At 40.6% G+C, this 18,229-nt stretch overlaps 1 protein-coding gene across 6 annotated transcripts in view; it reads right to left on the bottom strand.

Moving 5' to 3' along the window:
- The window catches only part of EBF1 (EBF transcription factor 1), a 395,009-nt gene that overhangs the window by 329,134 nt on the left and 47,646 nt on the right, over positions 1 to 18,229 (bottom strand). The window lies entirely within an intron of this gene.

The raw sequence follows: 18,229 nt of genomic DNA, 5'->3' as shown, positions 1-18,229 counted from the left end.
ATGGATCCCCAGAGGTTCCAGGCGGCACTGGGGTCCCCACCTGCCTTCCTTGCTCACAGCTCGGCAGATGCCTTAGTGGAAGCCTGGGAAAGGATGGCCACTGAGGCTCTTGACCGAGTTGTAGCCCTGCGGCCCCTGACCCAGTGCAGATCCCGTCGAGCTCCATGGTTCTCTGCGGAGCTCCGGGAGATGAAGCGTCGGAGACGGGGCCTAGAGAGCGGTTGGAGATCCAGCCGATCCGAATCCGACCGATTCCGACTAAGAGCCCACATTAGGTCTTATCTCGCTGCGATAAGGGAGGCGAGGTCTAACCACTTCGCCACCCTTATCGCGTCCACAGATAATTGCCCGGCCGCCCTGTTCAGGGTGACTCGCTCCCTCCTAAATCAGGAGGTGAGGGAGGATCCCTTGCAGGGTCGTGCTGAGGAGTTTAACCAGCATCTGTCGGACAAAATCGCTCGGATTCGGACCGGTCTGGACTCTGACTGGGCAGAGTCTGGCGATCAGGACATGGGCGGTCTTGTCGATACCATCTGGGATGAGTTTGATTCTGTGACTCCGGAGGAAGTGGACAGGATCATGGGGAGGCTGAGCACCACCACATGTTTATTGGACCCGTGCCCTTCCTGGCTGGTATATGCAGCTAGGGAGAGGACACGCAGCTGGTTCCAGGCAGTTATATCGGCTTCTCTGAGTGAGGGTAGCTTCCCCGCCGTCTTGAAAGAGGCGGTGGTGAGGCCTCTCCTCAAGAAGCCTGCCTTGGACCCAGCTGTATTGAACAACTTTCGTCCTGTCTCCAACCTTCGCTTTCTTGCGAAGGTTGTTGAGAGTGTGGTGGCGCATCAGCTCCCTCTGGTCCTGGATGAAGCGGATTATCTAGACCCGTACCAATCGGGTTTCAGGCCCGGGCACAGCACGGAGACGGCATTGGTCGCGCTGGTGAATGATCTCTGGAGGGCTCGGGACAGGGGATATTCCTCTGTTCTAGTCCTATTAGACCTCTCGGCGGCTTTCGATACCATCGACCATGGTATCTTGCTGCGGCGTCTCAGGGGACTGGGAGTGGGAGGCACAGTCTTACAGTGGTTCTCCTCCTATCTCCAGGGACGTTCGCAGTCGGTGTTGGCAGGAGGGCAGAGGTCGACCGCGAGGTCTCTCGTTTGTGGAGTTCCTCAGGGGTCGGTCCTCTCGCCTCTCCTGTTCAACATCTACATGAAACCGCTGGGTGAGATCATTCGTGGTTTTGGAGTTGGGTATCATCAGTATGCTGATGATACCCAACTTTTCTTTCGACCCCAAACCACCCCAGTGATGCCCTCAACGTGATGTCCCGTTGCCTGGAGGCGGTTCGGGTCTGGATGGGGAGGAACAGACTTCAACTCAACCCCGACAAGACTGAGTGGCTTTGCATATCTTCATCCCGGGTTTATTCGGACATTCCACCTCTTGCTATGGGGGGTGAACTATTACCCCCCCGTAGATAGGGCTCGCAACTTGGGAGTCCTCCTAGATTCACGGCTCACCTTGGAAGACCATATAGGAGCTGTGACTAGGGGGGGCTTTCGGCCAGGTTCGCCTGGTGCGCCAGTTGCGGCCCTATCTTAGCCGGGATGATTTATGCACAGTCACTCATGCGCTCGTGTCCTCTCGTCTGGACTACTGCAACGCTCTCTACATGGGGCTGCCCTTGAGGACCACCCGGAAGCTCCAACTGGTACAGAATGCAGCCGCGAGAGTTGTGTTGGGAGTCTCCCGATACTCCCACGTTACACCTTTGCTCCGTGAGCTGCATTGGTTGCCAGTTGCCTTCCGGGTGAGATTCAAGGTACTGGTAATGGTGTTCAAAGCCCTCCATGGCATGGGGCCGGAGTACCTTAGGGAACATCTGCTGCCGGCATCAAGCTCCCTGCGCCCTGTGCGTGCCCACAGAGAGGGCCTCCTCAGGGTGCCACCGATCAGAGAATGTCGATTGGTGGCCCCCAGGGGGAGATCCTTCTCTGTGGGCGCCCCGGAGCTGTGGAATCAGTTACCGGTAGAGCTCCGGATGGCGCCCGATCTTTGCTCCTTTCGTCGCGATCTCAAGACGTTTTTGTTTGTACAAGCCGGCCTAGCCTGATGGGGATTGGTGGGGTTTTTTATTTTTTGTATTTTTAATTTTATCTTTGGGGTTTTATAATTGTATATTAATTGTTTTAACTTGGGCAATCATTTAATCTCTTTTTAATGTTTGTATTTTGTATTTTACTTTTGCCCTGTGAACCGCCCTGAGTCCTCAGGGAGAAGGGCGGTATAGAAATATTATTAAATTAAATTAAAAATTAAATTCTAGAGAGGCCCTGTACTATTTTCTCATATGTGCTCAAGGTCTAAAAATATTGCTTACCTCTAACCAAAGACTTATTAAGAAATTAGGAAAAACCCCTGAAATTCTCGGTATGAGGAATGTCATAGAAAAATGTCTCTCTGTGGGCGTGCCACTGTGTATTTTCTTGTAAGTGTTATGTGACATATGATTACTATCATTTCCTTTTTTACACAAAAGACAATAAAGTCCAAACTTTATTCATTAAATGCATAGTAGTGTATGATTTTTTTAAAAAAAGAAACAATTCTGGAGATTACCCTATCAAGCCTGCCCTGGACCCAGCTGTTTTAAATAACTATCGTCCGGTCTCCAACCTTCGCTTTTTGGCAAAGGTTGTTGAGAGTGTGGTGGCATATCAGCTTCCTCTGTTCCTGGAGGAAACTGATTATCTTGACCCATACCAATCGGGCTTCAGGCCCAGGTACAGCACGGAGACGGCATTGGTCACGCTGGTGAATGATCTCTGGTGGGCTCGGGACAGGGGATGTTCCTCTGTCCTAGTCCTATTAGACCTCTCAGCGGCTTTTGATACCATCGACCATGGTATCCTACTGCGGCGTCTCAGGGGGTTGGGAGTGGGAGGCACTGTTTTACAGTGGTTCTCCTCCCATCTCCTGGGCTGCTCACAGTTGGTGTTGACGGGAGGCAGAGGTCCGCCCCGAGGTCTCTCGTTTGTGGAGTTCCTCAGGGGTCGGTCCTCTCTCCCCTCGTGTTCAACATCTATATGAAGCCGCTGGGTGAGCTCATTCGTGGTTTTGGGGTGGGGTATCATCAGTATGCTGATGATACCCAACTTCTTCTTTCCACCCCGAACCACCCCAGTGATGCCCTCGACGTGATGTCCCATTGCCTGGAGGTGGTCCGGGTTTGGATGGGGAGAAACAGGCTTTGTCTCAACCCTGCCAAGACTGAGTGGCTGTACGTACCGGCATCTCGGGTTAACCAGTTTGTTCCATCATTAAGGATGGGGGGTGAGGTGTTACCCTCCGTTGATAGGGCTCACAACTTGGGCATCCTCCTGGACTCACGGCTCAGCTTTGAAGATCATATAGGAGCCGTGACCAGGGGGGCTTTTGCCCAGGTTCGCCTAGTGCGCCAGTTGCGGCCCTATCTGGACCGAGATGCCCTACGCACAGTCACCCATGCGCTCATGACCTCCAGGTTAGACTACTGCAACACTCTCTACATGGGGCTGCCCTTGAGGACCACTCAGAGGCTTCTACTGGTGCAGCATGCAGCCGCGCGAATTGTGATGGGAGTTCCCCGATACTCCCGTGTAACACCTCTTCTCCGCGAGCTGCATTGGCTTCCGGTTGCCTTCCGAGTGGGATTCAAGGTGCTGGTGATGACCTATAAAGCCCTAAATGGCTTGGGTCCGGATTATCTGAGGGAACACCTGCTGCCGGCATCAACTTCCCATCATCCTGTGCGCTCCCACAGGGAGGGCCTTCTTAGGGTACCGCTGGTGAAGAATTGCTGGCGGGTGACTCCCAGAGAGAGGGCCTTCTCTGTGGGTGTGCCTGCCCTCTGGAACCAACTTCTGATGGAACTTAGGACTGCCTCCGACCTTCGCTCATTCCGCCGGGACCTGAAAACTTGGCTCTTTGAGCTGTCAGGCCTACCCTGAGGGGTTTTAATTGGGTCTTAATGTTTTAACTTTTTAAATTTTGGTCTCTAAATTTAATTAACTGTTTTAATTAACTGTTTTAAATTTTCTAACTTTTGTAAGGTATGATTTTAATTGCCCTGTAAACCGCCCTGAGTCCTACGGGAATAGGGCGGTATATAAGTCAAAATAACAAATAAATAAATAAATAAATAAATAAATAAATAAGGTATGAAAAATAGTCTATATATAAAACATTTTCATTATAGGCTAATTCTATTCTTCTGTTTGATAAAGTATCCACCTATGATAAATTCAAATGTCATCCCTCTCCCCAATACTGGACCAGAGAAGGACTTGTCATAAGTATGTCAAACTTTGCTTCCAAGAGCAAGGAAAAGCTGGTAGCCCAATTATTGAATTCTTTTGTGAAAGGAAAGAACTTAGCCATTTACCTGTGCCTGTGACAGTTACATTAGTTTACATTAACTAACAACGTGGTTTGGAAATACTCACTTGTTCATCCTAACCTATACCCCATCGCAATTTAGGGATTATATTGTTCCCTTTTTATTTACGTTGGAGAACTATTTCTTAATAAGAACTTTTTCCCCAAAATGTCCTGTGTCATCCTATTAAGCCAACAGTTCATTTTGGTTAAGAAAAGGTAAAGCAAAACTCTATTTATAAAATGATTTCTTTATAATCCGCAATTCTAATCCAATCCCATCAAGTCCAAAATTGTCTATCAGGTCTTATACTAGCTGTTACTCCTTTCAAACTGGAGAGGCCAAGGATCTTCTGCTTCTAATCATGGACTCAACAACAGAACTCAAGGCTCTTTCCCCAAGTTTTCCACACTCTTGCACTTTGTCTTTTAATGGAAATACCATTATACGTAGGTGCAAATTATAAGGACTTCTAAAAGGGAACAAATTTAACAAACTTGTAATGCAAAGGGGTTGGAGTAAGGGGGAAAGTGAAGAGTATGTTATAATTTTAAGATTTTAAGTTCAGAAGTATTGCTGTTTTTCACTGTAAAAGATACGTTTCAAAGATAAACATGGGATAAATCTTAATGGAAACCTCCTTCTTGGAAGGGGGTTTGCTGGCACTAATCGGATTTGCTAATGTGGTGTGCTGGCACTAATCGGGTTTCATGAGATATAGACTTCGATATAATAAGCATAGCTTAGCTTGTGTGACACGTAGGTGAATCATGCTGCTAAAGAACATCAGGGCAAGAACTGGCAGCTCCAAACCTCAAGAGGAAGAAAGCAAAGCTGATGATGGAAAAGTGCAAAGGGAAGCCGAGATGACATGCTGAAATCAATGCCTAAAAGCAACAGACCTCCACAGCATACACAGAGGATGCTGTTAGAATGCCGGAACAGCCAGCAATATGGGTGTCACTGGAGATTTACTGTACTCCACCTCCCTTGTCTCCCTGTGCACTGACTTTTTCTTTCTGCCCATACACAGACTATCAATCTTCCATGGCTCCTTATCTCCCAGGTTGCTTCTAAATCCTAATTGCTATCTATCTCCTGAGCTGCCTGTCTGCCACTTCAGGCCTCAAAGCCTGAATGATGTTCTCACTAGCCCTTCTCAATCCCAACCACCAATCAATACCAGAGCATGCAAGGCCTTTCTCCTTTGCTCAGCTACTCAAGACTTCTTGAAATGCAGCAAGAGCCTTTTCATTCTACTGCAACGCTTCTCTTTAGCCTGCTTGCCTTCAGAGTCCGCATCAATAGTTAACATGCTGGCAGCATAGGTAGGAGGGGAGTGTTTTAACATGCATGCCCCCCCCCCCTCACAAGTTTCCCTTTTAAAAAGTACACAAAAGCTTACCTAGATTGGTGCAGTGAAGAGCTCATGGAAAGCATGGGTAGGAGACTTTTGCCTCTATATAGGGCCATATCCTTGAAGGCTTCTCCCATGATAGTGGCAGGTAGAACTGAAGCAAATGATGCATATCAACAGAGCTAAAAGTGGTTGGAGATCCCTGTTCTCTTTTTCTGATTCCTCCTAGTTTTTTCCTGCAACACATTTCTTTTTCCACTGCTTCCTCCGACAACAAGGAAGGGACTGATAATTGTGATAGTTTGTGAGAGGCTTCTCCCAATTAGTCTAAAGGTCAAAGGCTACCCACATCCTGACATAGCAGTACCATGTTGTATCTACTCTAGACCTCAGGATCCATCACTTTTTTTAGATCCTTCACACAATTTCATATATACATTTTGGGAAAGCAATGTATCTTTTCCTTTTTTATATATTTTTTTAATTATAGTTGTTATGCTTGTATTTGTTGTTTTTATATTTTCTGTTTCTATTTATTGTGCACCACCCAGAGTCCCCTTTGATGAGATGGGCAGCTAAATAAATTTCTAATAAATAAATCTGGTTAATAAATAAAATCCTAATGAAAAATTGTTTCAATCCTAGCTCACATATGCTATATGTGAATCCTTTTATGTCTAACAGAACTATAGTATAATGCAGTTTCCTGCCCCTTAGTCATTCCAAAATCAGATGAACTAAAAAGTCCTGTGTATCTTTCTGGACATTTTCTATACTGTCCTTTCAAATCTTAGACCCCTGAGAAATGTTGAGAATTGTATACTACTATACTGGGTAGTGGGGTTTTTTTCAGAATATTACTTTTATTCCATACTATGCTTCATTGCCATTTAGTTATTCCTATTTTTTATGCTGCAGTTCTTTGAATCATGTTACTTTGGTTTCATGGAAAATGTAAACAAAACCTTTTTATACATAACAGCCTTTCATGATATATTTCTCAACCTTCATTCCCCCTCCTTTAAATTCTACAGAGAAGTTGGTGTATCTGTCCTCTCCTAAGATGTTATATTCACACATAACCTGACTCTTAATGAAACAAAACTAATGGAAATCGAAATTTAAAATGCTGCCTCCCAAAGTCAGATTACCTGCCTTCATTCCTCTTCTTATTGTTGTTATCACTGATATTATTGATAGGCAAAAGGATAGAATTCCTAGCCAAATATTCTGAGCAGTTAAGTTCAAGATATTTATTTTTTCCTTCTTGCTTATGAAACTTAATGCTACTTTAGCATTCACTAGGCCTCAGGCCTTCCAATGTGGCTTAACAGTAATTATACAAATGCAGAAATGATGAAAAAGTGTTAAAAGTTCCTTACACCTAATGACATGCTTTTGCCTCTTAAAGGAGCCATCATAAAAACGAATAAAGATAACAGAAGAAAATAAACTGGAGATGTGCCGAAGGAAGGAAAGGAAAGTACAACAGTATTTAAAAATGACATCTGAGGTTGTGTTTTTAAATAAAAATCAAGATCTACCACGGATGGTGGTTGTTTTCAGTCACAAGATTTGAGAAGCATTTCCTAAGCTCCTAAAGGAAGGTTTATTTTGATCTCTGCTCCCCCTCCCCACTTGAAAGCTCCAAACAAATCACCAGTGTCCCAAATGCAACGTGAATCTCTCTAGTTGAGGCAATGCTCTTTCCTTCCCACCCCATGTGCGACTTATGTTTCTACTCTCACTGGCGACACTCTGGAGCCAGAGCTTTTCCGTTCAGGGGAACTTTGCTACATGCCACTAACAACAACCCAAACAGAGCCTACCCCTTCTGGTCTGAACTACTCTGCCCATCATGAGCACAGTCTTATGATCTGGATTTATTGCAAGAAGACCCCAATCTAAGGACCAATTCATGACACGCTACAAAGCCACTACTGACTGAAGGTGAGAAGCATGATTCTTCAGTGCTTTTGCTGAAATTCCAACTTTGCATAATACCAGCTCCTGCAAAAGCCATTTCTTCAGATCATCCACCTTTTGCATTAGCTTGCTCCTAAATTGTATTTCCTCCTTGAAAAATCTTTAAACGTGACTTTACACATTCTTAAACCTTTCCCTTTTTTGCTATAGTAGCAGCATTTCCTCCCCTCACCCCAAGATTAGTAACAAGCCAACCATTGATAAATATTCTTGATAGAAATATGCTTCCTTGCAACTTCCCACAAGCTCTTTAAAATTATTTGTTTTTTAAAACAGCATTATAACACCGATTCTTTGCTAAGAGCATTTTATCCTGCTTCAGTAAATTCCATGAAGAGCTCTTGGAATTGGTGCAAATAATGTTTAGTCCCACTTCAGCGGCCCTTCACACTGCCAGAATGGTGCAAATTAGCTTATGCATACAGTAAGTGAGAGCGAGACAGGAGGCCTTCCTTTTAAATAAAAGCAGTTTTGCCTTTATTATTATTATTATTATTATTGAAATTGTTGAGTAAAGCCATTAAAGTAGGAAAAGAAGTTAATCTAGCTTAGGAAACACATATTTTGGTGGAACAGGCCCCAAACAAACATTCAAAGAAATAACAATTCTGAAAATATGACATTGAATGATTATGCTTCTCCACCTGCTACTGTCTCTTTAAAGAGTGACTAGGCCTATTTCCTCTGTTTTCTTTGTTTGCTCTTCCAGCTTTTTTTTTAAACAAAAGGAATGGCTGGGTGAGTGGAGAGAGAGAAAGCTAAGAAGGCAAATAGATATTTAGCTTGAATTTAAAAGGTTTTTACATTTAAATCTCTGCTGCATCAAGTGTCCATTTTTTTTCTACAATTTTTGCTAGAATTTTAAGTTTCACATTTCATGCAAACAAAGATAACTGAAAGGGGACTCCAGCGCTGGCACAACATGTCCACAATTACAGTCAGACACCTGTCGTGTGTTTTAAATTAGAATTTTTAATTATGTGTACTTAAAATATGCAAACTTACTGCAGATCTCAAGTCATATAATCTTTCTAAACACAGCCCTCCACAGGAGGTAAAGGCATCTACACTTATTCCACCAACTCTGAAATACTGTTAATATTACTGTTTAGGTGCTAAACTGAAGACCACCTGGAAACTTCAAATGGTTCACAATGCAGCAGCACAGACTAAGATGGGTACCTCTAGATTTGCCATGTAACATCACAGTTATGCAAGCTACTCTGATTTCCAGGTTTTTTCTGGGTGCAATTCAAAATGTTGGTCATTGCCCTTTAAAGCCCTATATGACACAGGGCCAGGTTATCTGTGGGATTGCCTTTCTCTAAGGACATTTACCATCCTACCAAGTCAGACAGGGTAGACAATTCCTAGCCCCTTCCCTTCAATACTGACATCTTATGGGAGCTAGGTGCCTTTTCTGTGGCAGACCCTGTCCTATGGATCACCTTTCCCCCCCCCCCCACCATCCCTGAAATTCAGCAGGTCTCTGCCTGCCTAGCATTCTGTGAAACTTTGAAGATCTAGCTTTTCTCCCAAGCTCTGGGATTAGATGAGATGACTGCACATTGCAAGCTTGACTTGGCACCAAGTTTTCGAATTATTTTAATTTTGATTAGGAGCTGCCCACTGTTTGTTATAAGATGACAGTTATATAAATGTTATAAATCAGACATGTCAAACACAAGGCCCGGGGGCCAGATCCGGCCCGTGAAGTGGTTTCATGTGGCCCGTGAAGCCATCCTGGAAACAGTGAGGGAACGGCCCCCACTGCCTTGGCCCTGACCCAGAGACCCTCCTCCTGCCAGAGACCCTCAGATCTGTCCCACTCCTGCCCAGGCCCCCATAGGCACCCTTGATGCGAACGATGTAGAGCTGGCCATGCCCACCCAGTAGACCATACACACTCTAGCCACGCCCACCCAGTAGGCCACGCCCACCCTGGCCATACCCACCCGGCCCCCTGAGGGCAACTGCAATGCTGATGCGGCCCTCAATGAAACTGAGTTTGACACCCCTGTAATAAATAAATAAAATTACCAATTACCAATTGTTTTCTCTGCCATGTTTTTTCTTTCCCTACATTTTTTATGAGTTTTTATCTTTCAGATGCTTTGTTGAATTCCACCTACTCTCTTTATTTCAACAAGATACCGACTTTCTCTGGTTAAGTGGTTGTGACCAGAAAGCAAAGATAGGCTTTGGTATAACTTACCCCTAGAGATGCACCTCACCCATTGGTTACTGACATTTCAAAGAGCACTTTATTCAAGTTGGCTTTTGAAGTTTAATATGATTAAACTATTGCTACTATTATTTTCATATGTTCTTCGGGGACATTTTATATAAAGTTTGGGAAACAAATTGAAATTTTGCTACATGGCTTATTTTTATACCTTTATTATCCGAATATTATTTTAACTCTGGTGATATGGATGATGTAAGAAACCTATGAGAAGAAGAAGAGAAGAGAAAAGTTTCAGGAATTTGTATGAATGGAAGGGCTTTTCTTCTTTTTGTCACATTTTCTTCAACGTGATCTTCCTCTGTCAGAATAAATACCTAATGAAGCTACTACTGCATCTTGCTCACTCATGTGGTCTCTCAAACATTTGGGAATGAAATAAGAAACAATATCTATTTCCTACTTTCAAAGACTTTGAAATATCCTTTCAGAGATTTTGGTCATCTTCCTTTTGACCATCTTACCAGCTATGGAAAATTTCATGAATGAATTGCTCAGCAGTCATTTGTGAAACACACTGTTTTATGCTATGAATCTGAGGTGACAGATTCCTGAAAACTTTTATTTTACTCTCTACTGAAATCTCTTTCAAATTCTGTATCTCCCTAGTCATCATGCCTTGTGCCACTAGCGAGGGCTTGCTTCAGGTATCCATTATACCCAATAGCACACTTTTGCTCTGTTGAAGAAGATATGTACAAGGAAAATTAAAGGGACAACATTAATAAATAATAATCAAGGTCATCTTTTGTTCTAACGATGAGCTATTAAATGAATTATGAAGCACACATAATTCATAGCAAAAAAGTGTACATTGTCAAAACTGGCATTAATGTATACGGAAGTAATTAAGCAATAATGACCTCAACAGGGGGCATTTCCTGGGAATTAATGACCAGCTAGGAGGAGTTGATGTCTTGAGGCAAAATTGAGGACCATTAACTCTGAATGCTTATATATACTCAGGAAGTGCCCCAAGCTGAGGCAATCATTGTGAATGCAAAACAAAATGGAAGAAAAGTAATACATCTGTAGATTTTTGATGACAATATCTATGGGTGAATAGGGTTTCATTTTAATGTATACAGCAATTAGTTCTATCTACATTAGTCCAGTCAAGTGCTTGGCCCATTTCTCAAGAATACATTCATTTCTCAGACGTTGAGGACAAGGCTCATCCCTGTTTTTGCTACAGTCCCCAATATAAAATGAACAAAATACAAGGTAACCCAAATCAAATATATCAGCCTTTTCCAAATTGACCAAGAATGCAGGGAGATTATGGGAATTAGATGAGCAAATCATCTGACCACAGACTTTTGCACTCTGTATTATAAATTATAATATACAATTAAATGACTATTTCTGCATATTATTCTGATTTTCATCTCACTGAAGAATTATCTAACAAATACAACAAATAAATACAAAATAATAAGGTCAGGAATTCTAAATTTGTTGGGAGCGATAAGGCACTTTGACAATGATTAGTAAATCTCATTTAAAATAAAAAGTAACATAGATGTAAATGCCTTGTTCCATCTATTTAAATCATAATGTATTGAAAATTTACATTTGAAAGGTCAATTAGAAGTTATCAGAAGTGGGCTTTATGAATAAAAATAATAAAAGATCAGTAGAAAGAAAAATAAAATTATACTCCTGGATATTTATACTTAGATAAATTGGCAGGATTAATTCAGGGCTTTTCAGAGAACACTAAATCTACTTTTTTTATGAAGTTGATGAACATATATCGGCCCCATGCACAAAACCAATTTGGTGATGAAAATCCACCATCTTGTTTTGAAGAAATTTAACCAAGGTCAGTTTTGTCTCTATTTCTTTTTTTAAGTAAGCTTTTTATTATTATTTTTACTACCAAAGCTGGAATTTATTCTACAAATGGCTAGAGGAGAGAACCAAAGAGCAGGACTTGATTATGTATTAGCGTTTTTTGAACCCAGATCACACGCTGGTTGAAAAATTAACGTACTGTATGTTGTCTCTATTTCTTTATCATCGTGTGACACTATAAAAAAAGACTATATATGTTAATTTCTAGATTTTTTTGTCAAAATACTCTCTATCCATATTGTCTGTTATCTTCACTATGCTTTTTTCTTTTCCATTTTTTAATTAAATATTTGAAAGATTTCTGAAAAATCACATATTTGGATAAAGAAAGAACCCAGTAAATCACATCTTATCTTTATTGTTTCCTCATGTTTTTTCCCATAGAATCACATTCTCTACTTTGGAAAATGCCAAACCACAGAACTTCAAGAAAACTTATCTGATGAATGCTTGGTTCAGTTTGATTGGATGAACCAAGAGACAAAATATGCCTACTAGCTTTCATAGTAATGCAACATTATGAGAACATGAATAGAAGCAGCCATATCTACAATGCCAGGGATATTGGCACAGACTAATCAATTAGACAGAGGATTTAAATATGGTTCTTTTTCATGCTACAGAGGACATGAAAAATTCACAAATGATACAATCCAAAATGACCATTGAATTCATTTTTGAGCAGGATTTTTTTTTCCTTCCTAAATTAAAAGTTTTTAAAGCAAAGGAATGGTCACCACATCTCTTTAAAAATAAAACTAATTTATAGTCTCAATTCAATACTTGTAACCACATTTGCAAGGGAAAAAATTATTTGAAATCAATGGGATGAACTTCCAAATAAATGTACACAAAATCATGCTGCACGAACTCTGTATTAGAAGTGATAGCATCAGCCCCATTAGGTAGACCAGATAATAAATCAACTCCACAAAAGACTGGTAGTGATTGTTTAAGCCACTTTTCTGCATGCTATCAGTATATTCTAGACTTAAAACATGCTTTAACATTTGTCACTTTGACAACAAAGAAAGAAATTGTGTAACAAAATAAGTTAGCAAGAAATTTTCCAAGAGAGAGAGGAAGAGAGAGAGAGAGAAAGATATTTCTAAGCAAAACTTAATGATAAGAAGCAGTAGCACATTTGACTAATAATCCTTCTCCAAAGGATGGTCAACCTATTCAAAATTCAGTATTTTAAAAGTTCCAGTTGACTAAAGTTGAAAAAGCTGAGCATTGCTTAACTTAAATTTGGCTATGCTATCCATTTTGCATAGCATTAAACACATCCATATCATACAAATATGAATATATAAATCTTCCTTTCTAGGAGTAGTTTTATTTTTATCAGCCCAAAACTAAGTGGATTACATCATTAATTATCAAACTATATCATTAATTAAATATATCATTAAATAACTCAGTACAATCCAATTCACAATCACAACTAAAATGAGAACCTCAGTAATCTGAATGGCCCATAACATTTAAAACAATCATTAAAAGCTATGTCTAAATAAGAATACATTTCTGCATAAAGAATTAACGCTTAAACCAGCTCCAAAGGCTGATAAAAAAACAGGCTGTTAGTGCTTTTTTAGATTTTGAAAAATCAGATTCCAGGCATAATTCTAGTGGAAGATGTTTCTAGAGATCCAATACTATATTGGGGAAAGCTCTCAAATGTAAAGTGGCTATTTTACTATGAGGAAGAATCAGGACAGCACTAAGGTTAATGGGTTGAAGCCAGAGGAATATGAGGTATAATTTTCAAATGAGTAGCTATGCCTCTGCACAAAGCCAGGAAATTAAATTGATATCTTTCAGAAACTCCCAGCTGGTGTTGGCACTGATATCAAAGAAAGGTAAGGATAGTTTGGGGATTATCTAAAAGAGTTGAAGTGTGCTGTTCTGGCCCCAGAGCAAGGGCAGTGTCAAGCAATCCAGTAAACAAATTGCTAAAATAATCCAAATGTAAGACAATCATGGTATGAACCAGCTGCTTTGTCACCTCTGTGATAAACAATGGACAGATCCTACAAACATTCTCAAATAAAATTTATAAATTTGGGTTGCTTTATTAATGAAGGACTTTTTTTAAAAAAAGTTCCCCAATTATTTAGATTTGTAACATCCTAGCCACTAAGGAGGTTTACCACTGGCATCCCCAAAAGAGGGGGCAAAACAAAAAAGGATAGGATGATCAGAATGGGATATAACCAATCTGTCTCGCCTAATTTGAGATGGTAGGAATACATCCAAATGGGAACTCCAACAAGGACACACACTATCATTCAGATAAAAGGGTCACTAGAATATATAAAACTGATAGAAATAATCAAGGGATACAGAAAGGTCTCTTGGAGAATAATATAAGATAAAGGTAAAGGTTCCCCCGCACATGCGTGCAAGTTGTTTCCAACTCTAGGGGCTGGTGCTCATCTCCGTTTCAAAGCCGAAGAGTCAGCGCTTGTCCGAGGACGTCTCCGTGGTCATGTGGCTGGCATGACTAGACGCCAAAGGCGCACGGAATGCTATTACCTTCCCACCGTAGTGGTACCTATTTTTCTACTTGCATTTTTACGTGCTTTCGAACTGCTAGGTTGGCAGAAGCTGGGACGAGTAACAGGCGCTCACTCTGTTACGTGGTACTCGGGATTCGACCTGCCAAACTGCCGACCATCTGATCGACAAGCTCAGCATCCTAACCCACTGAGCCACCGTGTCCCTTGGGAAAATAATATACCAAGTAATTAAAAAGGGGGACAATGCTGAACTCCCACAAATGGAGGAAAAGGATGGGAAACAAATCTGTTCCACATACAGAAACAAAAAGCACGTAGTGAGCTACATAGGACTGTAACCAGTGAAATGTGGCCCAGCAATACCATGAGAACTTAATGGGTATCATAACACTTGATGGAATCAAGCATGGCAAATAGCTGTAACAGCATCAGCATTTCGATCATTGATAAGACAACAAATCCCAACTCATACAAATGTCTTCTACAAAATCCAGATTGAAACAGGGCCATGAGACTGTTGTTAGTGAATTCAGGATGGATCTGGAAGAGGTCTACTCTTTCACGGCTTTTGGATAGGAATGGAAGAGATACTGGATGAGAACCAGACAACATAGAATAGGTGCTTTTTTTTTCAACAGAAGACCAAGGGAGGTCTTACCAGTCAAAAAAAAGTAGTTCACCAATTTAACCAGAAAGGATAGGAAGAATAGGAGTCGGAATTAATAAAAGAAAAAGAGGGAAAGAAAACCTAAACAGCTCCAGGCCATGTCCTCACCAGTGTTTTATAGCACCCTAGAGGTTTTTTTCCAAACATTACTGGAGCAGTAATGAAGACAGGCTTTCTGCTATCACACAGGGGGATGGGGGTCACTATAAGACACGGTGAGTCACTAGCGAGGAAACATCTCCGTCACGCCACTATTCACAATGCACAGCACCACTGCTCTAGTAAGCAAGTAGTGATGCTCATCTATCATATAGGACTGCTGAGGAATCGTTAAGGAACTGTGTCAATATTATATTATTTCTCCTTTTCCTAAGGATTTAGGCAGAAATAAGAAAAAAATGAGGGTGTCAGAACAGATAAAGAAAAATTGCTATTGATTTGTATTCTTTAAATATAAATGGAAGACCATTCTTCCTGTAAAGTCCATTTGTGCAAAATACATTTCATGTAACCCAGAATGTCTCCAAGGTATGGTCAAAAACAATCAGGATGGCAACCACAATGGTGGGATCTAAGTTACATTTGTTTATGTACATCTCATTGCACATAAAAAATAGAACTTTGACCACATCATGGCCAGCACCTTGATTGTTTTGACCATATCCTGCGGGTAGCTCTGCCTGTAACCCCCCCTCCCTCTGTTCCTCACGCTGCTCTTTTTCCAGCACTTTCAAGATTACTATTTATCTAATGGGAGGGAGCAGGAATGAGTATGTAATATGAAAGAAGAGATTCTCTGTGGCAATTAGTTTTAGGAGCAGCGGCTCAAAAGCCCACCAGTGAAAAATTACCTTCCAGTGAAATTAACATAATAGATTATTTAATACACTGTTGCAATAATATTGTTGGGTTTGGTGTGCTTTGGTTTAACTATAGAAAGGACAAAATTATTCTGCTTTCCTAGCATTAGAGCTATAATGCAACAAATGGATTAAAAAATCCTTACACGGTACTTAGAAAGCAAAAAAACTAAACAAAACCCTTGTGTATTTTTAAAGAAATATCCTACGTTAATTGTTACTAACAGACTGAAAAGAAAGCCCCTACACTCAATGCTTGAAAAATAGAATAATATCTGTGGGTAACTATGCCCCAACATATTGCCTGATAGGCCATAGTAATGCAATCTAGTTATCTTTGTGAGACATTGTTACTGAGAATATTTAAACTGCTATATAATAAGGAATAGAAAGCCAGAGAGAGGGATTGTTTTCTAGATTAGGTTTTCCTCTGTACTGCGACTCTTTCACAGTCTCAAATCTATTAGGAAAAACAAGAGGACGAGGAAAGAATATTAACCATTGGATAGACCAGCAGGATTCTCATTTAGCTGTTTCTCATTGTTGAAACAAAAAATACTAAATAAAGGAAATTAGGAAGTGTTAACACATATAATTTTCAAAACCACAAGTGGAATAAAAGGCAGTAATGCAGAAACTGTTACAGAGTGCAGATAAAATTATTCAAGTGTGCCTTCAAGTAACTTTGCATTTTAATTTAACCCTTTGAAACATTAATCAAACCATGGCTAATTATAGGAATTAAGGAATTAAGCGATGGAATCTTCTAAAAGATATTATTTAAAAGGCAGTTTATACAATTACTTGTATAGATGTTTGCTTTAAAGAGGGAAACATTTCTAGTATAATGAAAAGGGCCTTCGAAAATTAAATTAACAAGGGGGGACCAGGCTGATATGAAACTAAATTAGCATCAAATGCAAATTACAGGGTACTTAATGCTAGAAACAGGTGCAGAGAAGGACCCTAAATGAGATAAATGAATAAAACATCCCTCTGCACAAATGTGGAAGCTGACACAAAGTCAATGATATGAATAATTCAGCAGTCTCAGCACTGCTGTTGAGGTCAGTTCGCCTTGACCTTTGAAACAGGAAGTAAAATTCTGTCCAAATTTGAATGACTAGGAATATACCAGCTTTTTTGTAGAAAAGAAAGAAAGAAAAATACAGCTATCAAAAAAAAACCATACAGGTAATTTGTAGCATAACAACTGGAAACATTACATAAATTCATCATTTTTTCTCCCAAGAGTTGTCAAATCTCATTAATAAGAGTTTAAAATTATTTGTTTCAGTGTGTAATTCTCAGAAAGGCTCTTATGTCAGAATATTCAGGTCAGATAATGATCTGAATATGTACAGTGCTAAATTGTTTCAATCTTGTTTAAAAAGTACTTGAGCAGATTATTAATGGTGTCAGATGAGTGTTATGTCCCAAGCATCAGTGGGTATCTATGTAAATGTCTCTCTCTCTCTGTGTGTGTGTGTGTGTGTGTGTGTGTGTGTGTGTGTGTTTCAAATTAGTTGTGCAAACCTGAGCAATCCATCATTTTGCTCTTACAAATTGCACTGCATGGCAGGTCTCTTTTTCCAACACCCCTTTCTCCTGTATATCTGAAGTTTAAAGAAATTTTTAAACACTCACATGTAAATTAGTTTAAAAACCCAACCATTGATCTTTACTTGTTTAAACTTAGAAAGTATAATTAGGAAAGTCATTTTTCCTCTGAACAGAATAATTTTATTGAAATACAACAACTTATCCAGAATCTGAAATCCTCACCAAAATCAGCATAGGCTTCTACATATCCCCAGGGTTTTCTGTAGATTTTTTGTCTCTACTTTTTAAAAAAAAACATATTCTGCTTAACATAATTCCTAACTAAAGGTAGAAGTCTAATTTCAAATTAAACTCGACACCCATATCAGTGAATAAGAAGTGACAGCTACTTTAACTAATCTGGAAGCTCCTTTGCCTCTTATTTCCAGGGATAAGCAGAAAGATCATCCTTTTCCATTCTACTTATGGTATTATCCAGTGGTGGGATTCAAATATGTGATTCAATCAGTTCTCTGAATGGATGCCGCTTCCGGAAGTCCATTCTGGGCCTGGGCAACAAAAAATTAGCTACCGGTTCTGCTAAAGTGGTGCGAACTGGCCGAATCCCACCACTGGTATTATCCCATTTCACTGCTTACCTGCACACCTCTCCACTGCACACTGCAGGAGACCGGCATTCATACGACATGTTTCAATACAAGTATAGTATCTGCACTGCCAGCAAAGCAGGGGGTAGGGATGGCGGGGTT

The sequence above is a fragment of the Vipera ursinii genome (assembly GCF_947247035.1).
Source record: "Vipera ursinii genome assembly, chromosome: 2".
NCBI lineage: Eukaryota > Metazoa > Chordata > Lepidosauria > Squamata > Viperidae > Vipera > Vipera ursinii.
Note: the sequence above shows the minus strand (reverse complement) of the source record. Positions and strands in the feature narration are given on the sequence as shown.